Raw genomic sequence first — 17,106 nt, 5'->3', positions numbered from 1 at the left:
CAATTTTGAATTGAGGAAAGTTTCCAGTTTGACACAGTTGAAGACAGGTCGTAGCTCAGAACAGATCGAGATGAGCTGACATTAATCGATGATAAAGAGGCCTTGAAAGATTAAGTAGACTTTAGTGCTTACAGGGTTATTTCCCCTGATGGTGTATAAGTCACCATGTTTGGTAAAGGAAAAGGAGAGGGTTTAGCTCTAAATATATTATTTAGATAATTAATAATTAATTTATAATTTTTGTAAATAAATTTTCAACTTAACAAAAATACGGAACTTCGGAAATGTAGAGCTAAAATCTCCCTTTCCTGTGAATTCTTTTATTTCTTTATACTTGTGAACTGTGCATGTCCTTTTTTGGCAGCTGCTAATGTAAGAGACGACCATATGACCAGAAAAGAAGATGAAAGAGAAAAAGACTACAGAAACATTGGAATTGGCGTTCGCTGTCAAACCGGGGGGAGGGGGTACAATAACATACAACACGGTACGTTTCTTAATTTCTAATAATCTTAATTAGATTATTATATAATCTGGTTAAAAATAAATTCTAAAAAATTTGGTTCTGGATATTTAATTCAAGGTAGCATTTTAACTTGGCATGCCAATTCCATAGTCTGTGACTGTATCTATTAGACAATTCATGCACCAATCACTTTTTTATCTTCTGAAGATCTAATATCCCTAACATCTATTTCGCTTTTTGTTTTATTTTAATTCAATCGAAGTTTTCAGAAATCAAGGAGCCTGCGACCTGGGCCAACACTTGAACTCTATATGAGATACGTAGATATTCGAATATTTCATTTAAGTTCATCTCTCAAACATTGAATTAGTAAAGAAATTGAGAACATAATTTTCCTGTCCCCAGGTAATCATTTTCATATGTTGTAGTATATCTTTCATTTTGGTCTCTTGGTCTTACTGGATTCCAGGACAAGAATTTATCTAGTCTGGTGGAGTATCCAGCTTTGTGCTATTACTTGAGGTAACATCACTTGGAGAAGGTACACCATTCCTCGTAAAAGCTAATGTGAGTTAGCTATAGTGAGGAGATCTTATTTGGGTAGCGAATACTATGTGATTTTGAATATTTGGTCAGGGTTTACTTCTATGGAAAAGTATCCTCATACCAGGTTGTTCTGGCAAACCCCTGTACAGAGAGACCTTAGACACACGCGGGTAGTGTCCAGCAGGCATTCAAGTTCTCTCCAAACTGTGTGTCAATGATCAACAAGACTCAAGTCTAAGAGAGAGGAGTAAAAAGGGAGATAAATCAATACAAAAACAGTCATGTTGTATATTGAAGGAATGCAGGGAGAGAAGGCTGCTGTGGCTGTGATGTCACAAGTGATAGGTGAGTAGTTTAAAGGGCATTTTTCCCACTAGATTTAGACAAGAAAAATGGCCTAGGTGGAAAGATTGGATTAGTGTTAGAACGATTAATTGGAATCAGAAAAATCAGAACTTTTTAAGTCATCAGAATCATTATCAGAAAAAATTTGAGTTTGTATTTGCTGAAGTTTCTGCTACTGAAACAGTCATTTGATGGACGTATGCTAGTGCAAGGTGGAACAATAAATTTGTTGCACTAAAGAAAACAAAACTACAGCTTTATTTTAAAACTTTTATTGAAAAAAAAAACAAACAATTCAGGTAACTTGATTATGTAGTAGAGCTGACATCTATTCAATGTAGCTGCCTTGAGCCTCAATCACTGCCTCGATACGAGTCCGGAACTGGGAGCATGCCTTTTCCACAAGCGTTAGCGGAAGCTCGATGAATACTCGAGAGATGGTGCCGATCAGGCTAGCTTTGGTGTTGATGATGTTCTCGATGTATGATTAAACGAAGTAGTTCAGCAGGTTCAGGTCAGGGGAGGAGAGGAGGCAGCGAGAGAAGGGTACAAAGTCGTAGCATTCCTTCTGAAGCCAAGCATGGGTCTCTTTGGACTTGTGGGCCAGTGCCAAGTCCTGCTGCCACACCCAGTCTGCTAACAGCTACCTGATTGCAACAGACGATCACTACACTCTTCAGCACATCCAGGTACACTTTGGTGTTCACTTTCAAGCCAACTTCAAAGATGCAAGGTGGCATGATGTTACCCTTACTTAAAACCAAAGACCATAACCGTGGCCAGAAACTTTGTTTTCACTACCCTGAGCATGTCCCTGTTATTTGTCGCAATCCAGCAATGCATTTTGAGGGTGCTGACAATGGTCCTGTTGTCATCACTTGGATTGGTAGCGAGCATGAGTTGTACAGTAGGCGCATCTCCAATCTCACTCATAGAACATTGTCATTTTCAGACATGATAGAAGGCTCCTATCACTCTTGGGATTTGTATACAACTAATCAACTAGTAGATGGTCTGCAACAATAAAAGAAAACCGGTTTCTATCAAATAGAAATGGAATCATGTCATATTTTCTGGGGCAACAATTTTAACGTTCCTGTATTATAACAGTAATACAGTAACCAACACTGCAGTTAAATAGATCACCGTAAAACAAGGGACATAACTCTATATATACCATGTCAGATAACTCAAACTTTAACAGTGGATATAACAAGATGGACTAAAGATTTAGCATAGTGTGTTCAAGTCCTGCCTGTTCTACTTTCATTAGAGATATTGATACACTTCAAAAAATCCTTACTGTGAGTACTAGATTTATCAAAGAAACCAATGGTATAAAATTATGCAAACCAAAAATATGGTATTTGCTGTTTGTATGGAATTTTAAAAAGTGCTATGAAATTAAAAGAATTTTTGTTGAAAAATCAAAGTACATACATTAATAGAGTAACAAAGCAGAAAGCATTAATTACCGGAACATTTATTGAATCATCATTTTTTTTTTTTTGATGAAAACAAAAAGTTTTCATAATAAAGTAAAAAAAAAAAAAAAAACCCAAAACTTAGATTTCTTTGGTTTTCATTTTTGGAAGATTTTGAGTAAGGGCAAGGGGAGACAATTGATAAGTTTACAAAACAAATTCAACAAATACAGTAACAAAAACATAAAATATTAAATACCGAAACATTTATTGAATTAAATGATTTTGTTTTTTTTAACAAACATTTTTTTCTTCTTTTTTTTTTTTTATTTGAAAACAGTTTTTAGAATAAATTAAAACAGCAAACAGGTTTCGGATAAATCAAGATTTTGTAAATAACTTAAAACACTCACAAGTGAGATAATCTGAGATTTTTTTCCTTTATAATGACAAATTTCTTTTTTCAAAACTGCTTCAACATCCAATCCAGCATGTTATTGGTGTTGTATGTTTTCATTTGCATCCAGAAACCGTTGATAGACCAGCTCGGCTACACAAAGCCCCCTCCCCTTTCTATAAAATTTACATTTCCTGAAATAAAAAAATTGTCTTCCAAAAATGAACAAACAAAAAAAATCAGACATTTTTATATTATTTATAAATCGCAATTTATCTGAAAATTGTTTGTTGCTTTAATTTATTTTAATTTATTATGAAAATTACTTGTTTCACAAAAGTTCCATAAATTTTTCAATTGTCTCCCCTTGCCATGACTCGAAATCTCCCAAAAATGAAAATCAAAGAAATCTGAAGTGCAGAAGTGCCAGAAATTCTATTTCAAATTTAAAGTGACAGACCGATTGACAGAGCCTCTTAATAAAGATGTTGTGACAATTTAAAATAAGAAGCATCCACTCAATCATTGAATTTAAAATAAACCAATAGAAGATAGTGAGATAATTGTATTCCTACATAACCATAAAACATGCAATATGAGATTAGGTAAATAATCATAGTAGACATTAAGATGATAATTCTGTTTAAAACTTAAGTTTAGAAGACCAATGCAAATGCTATTTCAAACTTAATTTTAATAGACCAATCAGACCAATGAAAATGCTATTTCAAACCTTATTTTGATTGACCAATCAGACAATGAAAATGCTATTTCAAACCTTATTTTGATAGACCAATCAGACAATGAAAATGCTATTTCAAACCTTATTTTGATAGATCAATGCAAACACTATTTCAGATTTAAGCTTAATAGACTAATACAAAGACTATCTCAGACTTAAGCTTAATTGACTAATGCAGGTGCTATTTCAGACTTTAGCTTAATTGACCAATGCAAATGATATTTCAAACATAAGCTTAACAAATCAATGCAAATGCTATTTCAAATTTAAGCTTTAGAAACTAATGCAAATGCTATTTCAAATTGACTGAGAGACAGACAGAACGCCTTATAGAAATACATGGATGCATCTTATAATTTCAAACCTAAGTATGAAAAACTGACTGATACACGAAACCTATTATAAATTGGGCACATTTAAAAATCACTGAAGATATATATCGATGAACATACATTTTTAGCATCATTCATTTAGCAATGTATTCTATGTATATGATAGTCTTCTAAACAAAACTGTTAATTGTGATTTCATTGATAATTTTCCATCAATGGTTTCAATTTACTACTTTTCTTCTCTAGTTGCATTCATGTGAGATAGTATTACAACGTTCTCGGATTAGTTCAAGCTTTAATGGTATAATTTAACGGAAATGTACATGGAGTTGATAGATATTCGTTTTATTGTGTTTCATTAACCACATATCAGTCTCTATTTTGTGTCATTTAATGTCAAAATGCGATATATATTACAGTGTTGATCCAACTTTGTAGAGAACTAGTCATATCAACCCGGTGTTGCCCGGGATTTAAATCTCTTTTGTAAATATTTTCATAATCTCTAATTACGCCTTTTTTTTTTTTGCTGTGTTTTAAACTAAAAGTGAAAATTTAATATATCCCATACTGAAAAAGGCAAATCTAATATACAAAAGGCTATATGCCTGTCTGTCTGTCCCCATATTTTCAAACTCCATCTCCACCGAAACTAAAAGTCGCAGAGTGGCGCTAGGGGCTTCAAATGATTGGATTTTTACGGACCATTCTTTTAAGGGCCTTTAGCCAGTTAAAATAGTTTTAAGGGGTCAAAAATAGGTCAAAATTTTAAAAAATCGTTATACGTTTTGTACATTTATCTTTGTTTGTTTTTTTATTTTCAATTTTTACTCAGTTCATATGCGTGTTACATTGTTACAGTGGTAACATCACCAGCTTTGATTGAATGCTGCAGTTTCGGTTTCGATTCTAGCCGATGGCACCCAAATACTTTTTCTTTTTACTTTTGAAATCACAACTCTATAGTAATATATACGAAATCTGGACAAATTAAAATATCATATTTAAACAAAACGTATTTTACGCCTAGGCAAAGCTGGGCCCTCCCACACCCCCTGCTAGTCTAGTGAAAATAAGTTAACCTGTCAGAAAAAGAGAGAAAAGGGAGACTTTTTTCCAATATGTCCCTGCATCACTTTAAGAGAGTCAATCAGTGTATCTCATTGGTATAAAGAGATACACTGATACCCAGATAAATGACTTCCTGCTTTGAAAGTGACTCACACTAAAGTTGGCTTGGACAAAAAATTCAGATGGAATATAGATTTATAAATACTCTACCTTTTACATAACTTGTTGCACTTTTCTATTTTTGTTGCCAATAAATTTTGATTTGATTTGATTTAACTTATTTTGAGATTTTTTTTATACCAATTAATTTTAATGTACATAAACAACAAACTTTTATTTGTTTGAAATGTCTAATCCAATCCAATCCAATCCAGCGCGTCTGTAGCCGAAATTGAACTCACTACACGAGTTTGTTGTGTAATTCACACTTTGTCAGTAGCGGAATAATTGATGCTTCACCAGGGATATCAAGGGTATTTTTTATCGTGACGCCATCACTAGATGGGGTGCCTACCATGGCTTAAGAGAGTCTCATCTACCCTCGAGAGAAGGATAGACCGCGCCAATTTCTCAACCTGGTATTTTACTTCGCGGTACATACAGCGCCTCGTTACCGACCTGGTACTGGCCAGGTTTAATGTTGCTTAACTTTGGTAATCTGGCGAGAACCGGTGTGTCAACGTGATTGTGCCATATTTTGAAATGTAAGCGGAGAAAATATAGAAAGGCACACTAAAAATGCAAGGGCCAAATTACCTAGTGAACCTAGTGTAACAGAACACGAACGCACATAGGCAAATGCATACAAAATGTGAAATGACGTCACTGTAAAGAAAAAGACTATAAAAAGGAGAGAAAGCACATTAGAGAAGACAATCATGTGAGAGACGTCACAGCTGTAATGAGAAGTCACGCATGACGGAAGAATGAGGAAATAAATGTTGTTGTTACAAAAAAAAGTGAGTTTGAGTTATTCTTTGTCTTGGTCTCCTCAGAGGCCATTCGAGAATAAGGGTTAAAGAGTCTACAGTAGTCAATGGGACAATATCGTAGTAATCATTAGTGGAAATTTGGTAAATTGGATTACTTAAGGGGAACAGTTCGTCAAGAACTTGTTTATATTGGACTTGAAGACAACCATATTGCAGTCAGCTGGAAAGCAGGCAAACAGAAGAGAGTTCCAGAGGTGTGCAGTTCTAAGAAAGAAGTTTTGTTCATGGAATCTACGTTTAGGTTTAGGCACAGATAAAGAGTGGGGGAAATTATTGATAGTGGTTTCAACTAGACGAGTGTTTCTCGTGAAAGTTTGGTGATGGGGGGCATTGATTGGAGCTCAGACGAGCACTTGCCATGAAAATAACGATAAAGCAGATACAGGCTTGGAACGTCTCTTCTGTGAGAAAAAGGCTGCAGGGAAGAAAAAAGGACATCTGCTAGGCTACGAAGTCTATTTTAAACTGTCAAGGCAGGATAAGATATTTCTAGCATCTCCTGCCCAGATGTGGCAACAGTACTCCATCCTTGGACGTACCTGGCTCTTATACAGGTAGAGAATTGCATCAGCAGTGAGATATCTACTGGATCGATAAAAGGATCCCACTATTTTTCATTTAGAACCTATCTTGCCATCAGCCAATTTTCAGTCACAGTAACCTCATGTATAAAAACACTGACACTTTGATGGAGATGAATGATGTAGGTTCAAACATTTTAGAAAGGTTTAGAAAAGCCAGTATACTAGGAGAAGTGTACTCTGACCTATAAAAAAAGGCCTGAACAGTACTGTCAGCATTCATGAGTAAACTCATCTTGCTTTTACGGATCTGTATAGTTTTAAACTTCTGATACTCTAAGTTCATTTTTAATTAAAAAATTTGTTTCGTTTTTTTCACTTGGTCGAACATGAATCAATAAAAGATGACATTCGACTTTTTTTTAGGAGAGATGAGTACTGGTGACTAATTTCAAGCTTAAAAGATGGTAAAAAAAAAAAAAGCTTACAGTTTCACTAACCCTAAGTCTGGGGGTAGTTGTCAGTTGGATTAGAGTAAGCATTTAGTTCCACATAGAGTGCTTCCCATTTTTTAGGGAACTAGATATATCCCTCACATTAAATCGATCTTATGACACATTTGATCCTTGTGGGAAGGCAATAGAAAGGGTCTGATAATCTTGCTTACAATATTTATTTGCATAAAAATACAAAATGTGGCACAAGGCCAAAAACCAGAAGGTTTATTCACCTCTTTACCAGGTGGTTAGGCACAAAGGCAGGCGATGTTTTGTAAAGCTAGCACATTGAAAAAGTGCACTGTGATCTAGAAAAAATGTCTGAACACTCCCATCAGCATTTACTAGTAAGGGCGCCTCAGGCGATTAGCAATAAACTAACCCCTTGCAAACCTTGGAGGGTGGATCTTCTAGGATTATACAGAACTATACAGATGCATCCAGATAGATTCAAGACCATTGTCGGACTGATTGTATAAAGTAATCCCTTTTTAAAAAGATGGTAAAGCCTGGAAGGGTGTACCTCCTGGGAGAGAACATAGCTATACCTCAGACCCACAGCAACAAAGTCTTATGGATGGCTCTGCTCTCAATGAAAAATCGACTCAAAACTTGTTGGTTTTTCTTTCTCATCAAATCTTTCTTGGAGTCCATATATTAGATTCATTGCTATTTATTGCTTTTTAAATCGGTTCTCTTTATCATTTAACACTTTCTCACACTTGAGGCTATTCTCTATCTCTACAAATCTACGATTAAACCATGTACGGAGTACTGTTGCCATATTTAGGCTGGTGAATCTGTGTCCCATTTGAAGGTTTTTGATAAATTGTAGAAAACTTTCTGTAATTTGATTGGCCCCCACCCTTTCTTCTTCCCTACAACCTCTCTTTCACAAATGTGATATTGCTAGTCTCAGTCTTTTCTATGAATACTATATGTTCCAGTGTCTGATGTATTGCCTGCTTCCTTTGTTCCAGCTCGTTTGACTCGCTAATATAGAGGTCTATATCACTTTGTTGTTTTAATACCTCATTGTAATACAGCTTCCTATTCCAGTAGCTTCTTTTCAAGGACTGCAAGATTGTGGAACTCTCTTTCTGCTCACTGTTTTCCTTCTACCTACAACTTTGTTTTTTTCAATACTAAGATCAATATGTATGTCTTGTCTTTGCAAGAATAAACTTTTGTTCTTGTTAGCTCCTTACATCAAGTGGCTTCATGTCTTGTCTCAAGCGATTTCCATAAAAAAAAGTCACTATGGACTGATTATTGAGGACATATTCCCAATTGGTTTGACCAACTGTGCCAGCATCAGGTAAGGAAACCCCTTAAATAGTAACATTACATGTGATGTTTTCAATTTCTTTTACAGAGAGGAATGATAAAATTGTCACCCTAGAAAAAACAACATGATTTCATTTCCGTTTGTTGAAAACCGGTTTTCTTTTTAGTTGCAGACTATCTACTAGTTGGACAGTTGTGTACAAATCCCAATAGCGATAGGAGTCTTTTATCATGTCTGAAAGTGACACAATGTTCGACAAGTGAGATCAGAGATGCGCCACTGTACAACTCATGCTCTCTACCGATCCAAACGACAATAGAACCATTGCTGGCATACTTAAAATGCAAATCCAGATAATGCTTGAGGGCACAGACCAATGCATTGGACGACCCATGGTTACGGTCTTTGGTGTGGTTTCAAGTGAGGGCCATATCATACCACCTAACATTTTTGAAGTTGGCTTGAAAGTCAACACCAAAGTGTACTTGGATGTGTTGATCCCCTGGTTCAATCAGGTGGCTACTAGCAGAACCTAGGTGTGGCAGCAGGACTCGGCACTGGGCCGCAAGTCCAAAGAAACCTAGGCTTGGCTTCAGAAGGAGGAGTGCTACGACTTTGTCCCTTTCTCTCACTGCCTCCTCTCCTCCCTTGACCTGAATCTGCTGAACTACTTTGTTTGGTCATATGTCAAGAACATCACCAACATGACCTCCCACAACACCAAAGCCAGCCTGATCGCCACCATCTGCCAATTATTTGCCGAGCTCCCACCCGCACTTGTGGAAAACGTATGCTCTGGCGGTGATTCAGGCTGAAGGCGGCTACATTGAATAGATGTCAGCTCTACTACATAACCAAGTTACCTGAATTGATTTTTTCTTTAGGGCGACAATTTTATCATTCTACCCTGTACAATTCATAGATAATATAAACCTCACCTGTCTGCCTAAAACTTTCGACAGTGGCGATAGATTTTCACGAGATTGGTATCGTTTTGGAACTCAACCCTTTGGACGACAAATATTAAAAAATTGGCTAAAAACATTAATTCCTTCACCCTCAATTGGCCATTTTTCTGCAAGGAAGAGCCGCTTTTTTCATCGATATTTTTAAAGGTCATCCCCTCTTTTTAATTGACTAGCCTTAATTTAAACCTTCACCACTTTTGGTTTCGTGATGGATTCAACGGCAAAAGCGTCAAGTTTTTTTTTCATGTTCTTTTCCTCCTTCACGGTACTAGTTCGAGCCTGTCTGCCTACTACCACTTTTTTTTTTGCTCAACATACACTTCCAAACACCCGGGTAATGCCGGGCATCATGGCTACTCTTCAGTATAAATCTTGATAACAACCATTGGTGATCAATTTCTGGAAAGGATGCTTGGTGCTTATTAAGATTAGCACTTATGGCGGCAATTAAACGTAAAGAAAATTTTAGAAAAGCCTGCATGATGTATGTACCGGAATGAAGATGAAATACTGTTGCATAGATGACAAACAATACCAGAAATTATTGGGGCTGGGCAAAACCAGTTGTAAATCGGATTGCTGACAATGACGTCAACCCTACATTCCGATCGAAGAATCAAGATCACAAAACAATGAGAGAAATTTTTTTTTTTTTTTACACAGTGGTGACCACTTATCAAGGCCCGGAAGCCACTCAGGGATAAGGGTTATTGCAAGTACATTACGTTAGTGTGGAGATTTGATGAAGTGTTTAATTAAGGGGGCGGTTCATTACGAATTTGTTAACATTGGACTTGAAAACATCCAAGTTGTAGTCCGGAGGGAAGCAGGCAGACAGAACAGAGTTCCACAGGTGTGCAGTTCTAAGAAAGAAGCTTTGTTCATGGAATCCGCGTTTTGATTTAGGCACAGATATAGAGTGGGGGAAATTTTTCACAGTGGATTCAGCTAGACGGGTGTTTTTCGTGAAAGATTGGCGAGGGGGGACCAGAGATTGGAGTTCAGACGAGCACCTGCCATGGAAATAACGATAAAACAAGGATAGGCTCACAATGTCTCTTCTGTTGGAGAGAGGTTGCAGGGTAGAGAAAAGGGCATCCCCCACTAAGCCACTCTAGATTGAAATTTCTAAAAGTATTTTGAATGGAACATTAAAATAAAAGAACAATTAAATTCCGATCAAGGAATGTGGGATGATGTAAATATAAAAACAAAGTAAAAACAAAGACAAGACAGAGAGAAGAGAGCAAAGCCCGCAACTTTTGCTGTTGTCCGATCCTACTAACTCAAACTCTCTTGCCTGTTGGATTATCATTTTGTAAAATAAATAAAACTTTGTTGGTTTAACAAGTTGTTGTTGATTACAAAAACATGACTGTCAGAGTGTATACATTTGGTAAAAGTGCGCCTATAAAATATATAGACAAAATATAAAAATATTCCAAAAATCACATAATTTGATCAAGTTTTTTTCTTTTTAAATTCAAGATAATCAAATTTTACTCAGAGTTGGCGAGAGAGGAAAAAGCAATGACTATGAAGCAATCAGGGGCAGACAACCGGCTTTCATTTCAATTTTTATTTTGGATAATGTTGGAACAAATAACCGAAACGTAAGATTTAAAACCAATAATTTATTAACATAACATAGATTTATTTTATTTTTTATTTTTCTAGAAACTAAAATTTTCAAATTATGAAAACCCTTTTTTTTAGAAGGATCATTTTATATGTTAAAAACGCAATTTGAAGAATATTAAAATGGCTTATCGAAAAAAAAAAAAAGACGAATTTGTTTTTTGAAAAAACAAAACTACTTGATCTATTTTTGTAATTTTTGGAATATATCATCTTCTTTCTGTGACAAGTAGGTACACAATAAAAATTTTTCTTTATTTTTGTTTATCACCATAAGTGCCAATCTGAATAAGCACCAGATGTTTTAATCTATTTTGCCAATCTGCTTATAGCGGGCCATTTTTAAGTTCTTGCAGCTTGGTAAGGCACCAATGATATGTCATAAAATCTGTTATCTCCATCTCTCTGAAGGCAGTCTGGAAATGCCGAGCGTTGGGATTTGTCAGCATATGCTACATTTATATTACCTAAATCAAATGTGTGCCTCTTGTGAGAGAAACCAGGAATTCTTTGATGAATACACCAAAAAATATTTCCTGAATTTAAAAAGTGTGCATTTAGATTGTAAAGTATGGAAGACGTTTTTTTGCAGTTAATTGCCGAGTTCCATTTCCAAAAAACAAATAGCTGCTTCCATCTGTTCTTAAACAGTCCCAAGGGGCAGATAACTCCCCAGTACTTCCTGTACCAGGGGCAGATAACTCTTGGGTACTATATTTCAACATGAAAGTAGATAACTCTTTTACCTATACACAGATGAGAAGCAGGCAAGTTGCATACTCTGAAATGAGTGTCCCTTTTATTGTGAATGTAGACGAGCATTGATCTTCCTTTTACAAGTAAGAAATGGCCTCTCCTCTCAGGCTCCCAACTGTTTTCAGGTAAAGCATTATAGTGCTAGTGAGAGGAAAGTCTTTTTAAAATGGTATGACTAGCAAGCTTGGCTTGACGAAAGGGAAAATAAATTTTGCTTTGCCTTGGGTTCTCAGTTTGAAATGTCTCATCAATTTAACTAATGCACCACTTATTTAGATGATAATTTGGAAAGCCCTTTAAGCCAACAATAAACTTCACTCCGCTTATATGGCTATTATATCCAACAATGTTGTTCTTCTTCATTGTCAGTTTTACTTTTTGTTTTTGTTTTTTGCATGTGTTGGACAGCTTTTAGAAATGGATTTCCAAATTACCTATCTCTGGCCAGGTTTTTATTCAACCCTCTTTCTCTCAAGTCCATCTTTACTACTTCCTCCCATGTTTTTCTTGGCCATCCACTATGAACTGACCCTGCTACTTCAACTGTTCTACGTGTACTTACCCAAAAACTCTCATCTGTTTTTTCAACGTGACCATACCAATGAAGTCTCCTGTTCTACACACATCTCCCTATATTGTCCAGATTTAATCTTCCCCTGCGGTCATCAGGAGGAATCCATTCACCATGTCTTTTTTTACCACAGTGCTGATATCCCATCATGTAGGTTGGTTGAACTACTAGTCCTTTTTTTTTTTTTTTATACACGGTGGTTACCACTTATCAAGACCCGGAAGCCACTCAGGGATAAGGGTTATTGCAATTACAGTACGTTAGTGGGGAGATTTGATGAAGTGTTTACTCAAGGGGGCGGTTCATTAGGAATTTGTTTATGTTGGACTTGAAGACATCCAGGTTGTAGTCAGGTGGGAAGCAGGCAGACGGAACAGAGTTCCACAGGCGTGCAGTTCTAAGAAAGAAGCTTTGTTCATGGAATCTACGTTTTGATTTAGGCACAGATAAAGAGTGGGGGGAATTTTTCACAGTGGATTCAGCTAGACGGGTGTTTTTCGTGAAAGATTGGCGAGGGGGAACCAGAGATTGGAGTTCAGACGAGCACCTGCCATGGAAATAACGATAAAACAAGGATAGGCTCGCAACGTCTCTTCTGTGGGAGAGAGGTTGCAGGGTAGAGAAAAGGGCATCCCCCACTAAGCCACAAAGTCTATTTTGTACTCTGTCAAGGCAGGATAGGCTGTTTTTAGCAGCTCCTGCCCAGATATGGCAGCAGTATTCCATCCTTGGACGTACTTGGCTTTTATATAGATAGAGAATTGCATCAGTAGTGTGATATCTTCTGGAGCGGTAGACATAGCTATGTGCTCTTATGTTTATCACGTATTATGAAAATCAGAACATGGTCGAGGAGGCGTTAAAAGGATGGACAAGAGTCCTTTACATCTCTCTGATCCTCAATTTCAAACATCAGTTTAAGATGATAGTTAGGATTGTGAGAGTGAAACTTACTCTATTAAAAATTCTTGTTAGACCACCATACTTAAACAACATTGAATTTGGTCAGTACTAGATGGAAATCCCCCCCCCCCCCAAATATTAACATTGTCAAAATCATTGGTGCTTCTCTAGATGAACCCCTATATCTTAAAAAGAAAATTGCACAAAAACTTTATCTGGTATGTACTTGTTAGGTTTAAAAAAAAAAAAAAAAAAGGCTGTACACCAAAATTTAATTTTTTTCTTTTGTAAAAAGTAAAATCAATCCCCATTCATATTTAGAAAGCCATTCTTAACATGGGGATTAAGAGGGGGGGAGGGATTAGCTTTATTAACTCTTACCTTGCTTGAATTTAAGTTTGAATTATGTCTCTTACTTTTAGAAAGGCTGAAAACAGTCTCTGACAGCTTCCAATGATACAATTTAATTTTATCTTAAAAACAAAAACACTGGATGAATTTGTATAATTTTTTAATGTACTTTTTTTTACCTAAAAGGTAAGTACCTAATAAAGCTTTTGTACTATTTTCTTCATATGAGCAATATTACAAATGAGAGTTAAACTAGACGATCACCAAATCATCGCCATTAACTGAGATATACAGGTGACTGGGGACCAGATAAGAATTTAATATTCCCTAGAAATTTCCTCCTTCAGCTGACAAGGAGCTCTTTCACTATTTGATTTACTGAATGTTTTTTAAATAAAATTTTCAAATTATGAAAACACTTTTTTAGAAAGGACATCTATCTTCTATATATATAAAAGGCAAAATGTGTGTGTTTGTATGTGTGCGTGTGTTTGTATGTCTTGGAAAAACTTTCCACAGAGGTGACGGATTTTCACCAGATCAGTATCATTTTGAAGCTCGAACATTCCGACGAAAAATATGAAAAAATGGCCAAAAACATTCATTCCTTCACCCTCAAGTGGGCAGTTTTGTACTGGGAGGGGTAGCAAAAAAATCGTTCCTTCATTTTCTCTCCTACTGCTACTACGACGATGATGTCATGTTTGACCTAGAAAATGTTGACGTTAGTTTAAACCGCCTGCCGTTTTTTTAAACGTTTAATTTCATCATTTCTTTGTCTCTTTAGTGTTGGGGTAATGTGTCAGACTGTTTTTTCCGCCTTAGCCTCGAGGCTTCAGGTTCGAGCCTACCTCCCTAACAAAACTTTTTTATTCTTCTTTTACACCTCCAAACACCCGGGCAACGTTTTTTTTTATTTAAACAGGGTTATTACTTCGCTTATTCTTTAGTTTACCCCCCTCCACACACACACACCTCCAAATACGTGGTCATCAGCATTTATATCTTAAGATTACAGATTGATCCGTCAGGGTTCTTTATGCCATTTTTTCTGCTTTTCGCTGTTCTTTTTTGTTTTTGTTTTCCGATTTAAAAAATTTTTTTTTACATTCGTTTGCTATTTTTTTGTTTTGGTTTTTCTGATTTTTTTTAACATCGTTTTTTTTATAATATTTAAACAGGGTTATTATCTACCCCCTCCCCTTACACAGACCTCCAAACACCTGGGCAATACGGGGCACCTCCTGTAGTCTATATATAAAAGGCAAAAGTGACGCACGCATTTTTGTATGTCCAGCAAAAGCTTTTTTTGTGGGGGGGGGTACTATGTTTTAGAACTTTTTATATACTCCCTAGATTATAATATCTACGATTTGCGAACGGAGATCGTCTCTATCTTTTATTTGAGCAACTTTTACAAAATACATGCTATTTTCCATCCTTGTTCATGTTTTTCGTATAAAAGCGAAACTAATCGAAAGTGAAGGCTCTCCTGCCAGGAACGTGGGGGGAAACCCCTCATATCAGACAATTGCTATTCAATTGGACACTCACTTTTTGTGGGGAGCTGGTTTTCCCCAATATCGTGGGGAACAAATACGGCGGGCGCAAAGCTGGAAGCTTAACTGGCTAACAGCATGATTTCATTTCTGCACCTGTGTTAACTCATTCACTTAACTTTCACTTTCTGCATATCAACTTTTTGATTGCTAAATTTAAATGCTTTTCACTTCCTGTCACGTCATAGCATAGCGGTAAAATCACACGTTTTCTTTCACTTTCTTTTCCGCCTTCACGTCAAGGCTTCAAGTTTGAGCCTGCCTACCAACACTTTTTTTTCAAACATACATCTACAAACACCCGGGCACCCCCACTAGTTTTATATAAATCAAAAACAAAATTTGAACAATATTAAAATTGGTTCGACCTTCACTTATCAGTAAAAAAAACAATAAATTTGTATTTTGAAAAAAACAAAAAAAACTACTTGATCTATTTATGTGATTTTTGGAATATACCATCTTCATTCCGTGACAAGTAGATACACGATAAAAGTTTTTCTTTATTTTTGTTTATCGCAATAAGTGCCAATCTGAATAAGCACCGAATGTTTTAATCTATTTTGTCACTCTGCTTATAGCGGGCCATTTTTAAGTTCTTGCAGCTTGGTAAGGCATCAATGATATGTCATAAAATATGTTATCTCCATCTCTCTGAAGGCAGTCTTTTAAACTTAAAAATGTGATAAGTCACATATTGGAAGAGCACGATTGACCCAACCCGTCCAGGGTGAATTGTCACTAAAATTTGGAAAGAGTTATGCAAGATGTTTGCAACTGTGTTGAGTGATTGATGTTAACTTTCAGTGGTATTTGGATGTCAATAAAGCATAGGTAATTTGCCCCCCCCCTTTTTTGTTTTACAAAGGAGTCATCACTTATCAAGGCCAGGAGACCACTCGAGGATAAGGGTTAATGGGTATAAATTAGTCAATGGGATTATAACATAGTCAACATAAGTAATGGAGATTTTGTAAATTGGATTACTTAGGGGGACAATTCATCAAGAACTTGTTTACATTGGACTTGAAGACAATCAAATTGTAGTCAGCTAGAAAGCAGGCAAACAGAAGAGAGTTCCACAGGTGTGCAGTTCTAAGAAAAAAGCTTTGTTCATGGAATTTATGTTTAGGTTTAGGCACAGATGTGTGGGAAATTATTGATAGTGGTTTGGGCTAGACGAATATTTTTTGTGAAAGTTTGGTGAGGGGGGACCATAGATTGAAGCTCAGACGAGCACTTGCCATGAAAATAACAATAAAGCAGAGATAGGCTCGCAACATCTCTTCTGTGGGTAAGAGGTTGCAGGAAAGAAAAAGGGCATCCCCCACTAAGCTACGGTCTATTTTTAACTCTGTCAAGGCAGGATAAGCTGCTTCTGCCGAGATGTGGCAACAATACTCCATCATTGAATGGAATTATTGGAACGTTTTACAACCTGATTAGACTAATTTAGTATTTTTAAACTAATGATTGAAATTAGTTAAGCTAGTTAAGATGATCATCATATCGCATGAATCTGAAGATTCTATTGTTGGCATTGGTATCCATGATATTGTTTCTAGTCAGAATTCTTTCTAGAAAGCCATCAGGGACTATGGGAGAGACCACAGGAAGGTTGCCAACATCCTAAGTGAAAGTGATTTTTGTGGAATGAATTAGATTCAAACTTGGAACACCCAAGCTGTTAGTCCGTGTCATTAACTAGTAGACCAACATCACCTCCCAGCTAGTTAAGA

At 36.3% G+C, this 17,106-nt stretch overlaps 1 protein-coding gene across 2 annotated transcripts in view; it reads right to left on the bottom strand.

The window, feature by feature from the left end:
* LOC145263752 (inositol polyphosphate 1-phosphatase-like) overlaps positions 1–17,106 on the bottom strand; it is a 67,394-nt gene that overhangs the window by 43,477 nt on the left and 6,811 nt on the right. The window contains exon 1 of one of the 2 annotated variants that reach the window (XM_080120772.1): positions 12,546–12,733. The exons of the other annotated variant lie outside the window; for it this stretch is intronic. The gene's annotated coding sequence lies outside the window, so the exon portion shown is untranslated. Of the gene's footprint in view, positions 1–12,545; positions 12,734–17,106 lie in introns of those variants that run through there. 2 annotated transcript variants of the gene reach the window in all.

This window comes from Euprymna scolopes, chromosome 39, assembly GCF_053919585.1.
Source record: "Euprymna scolopes isolate OS-2025 chromosome 39, ASM5391958v1, whole genome shotgun sequence".
NCBI classification, from domain to species: Eukaryota; Metazoa; Mollusca; class Cephalopoda; order Sepiida; family Sepiolidae; genus Euprymna; species Euprymna scolopes.
The sequence above is the reverse complement of the archived record's forward strand: the minus strand, read 5'-3'. Positions and strand labels throughout refer to the sequence as shown.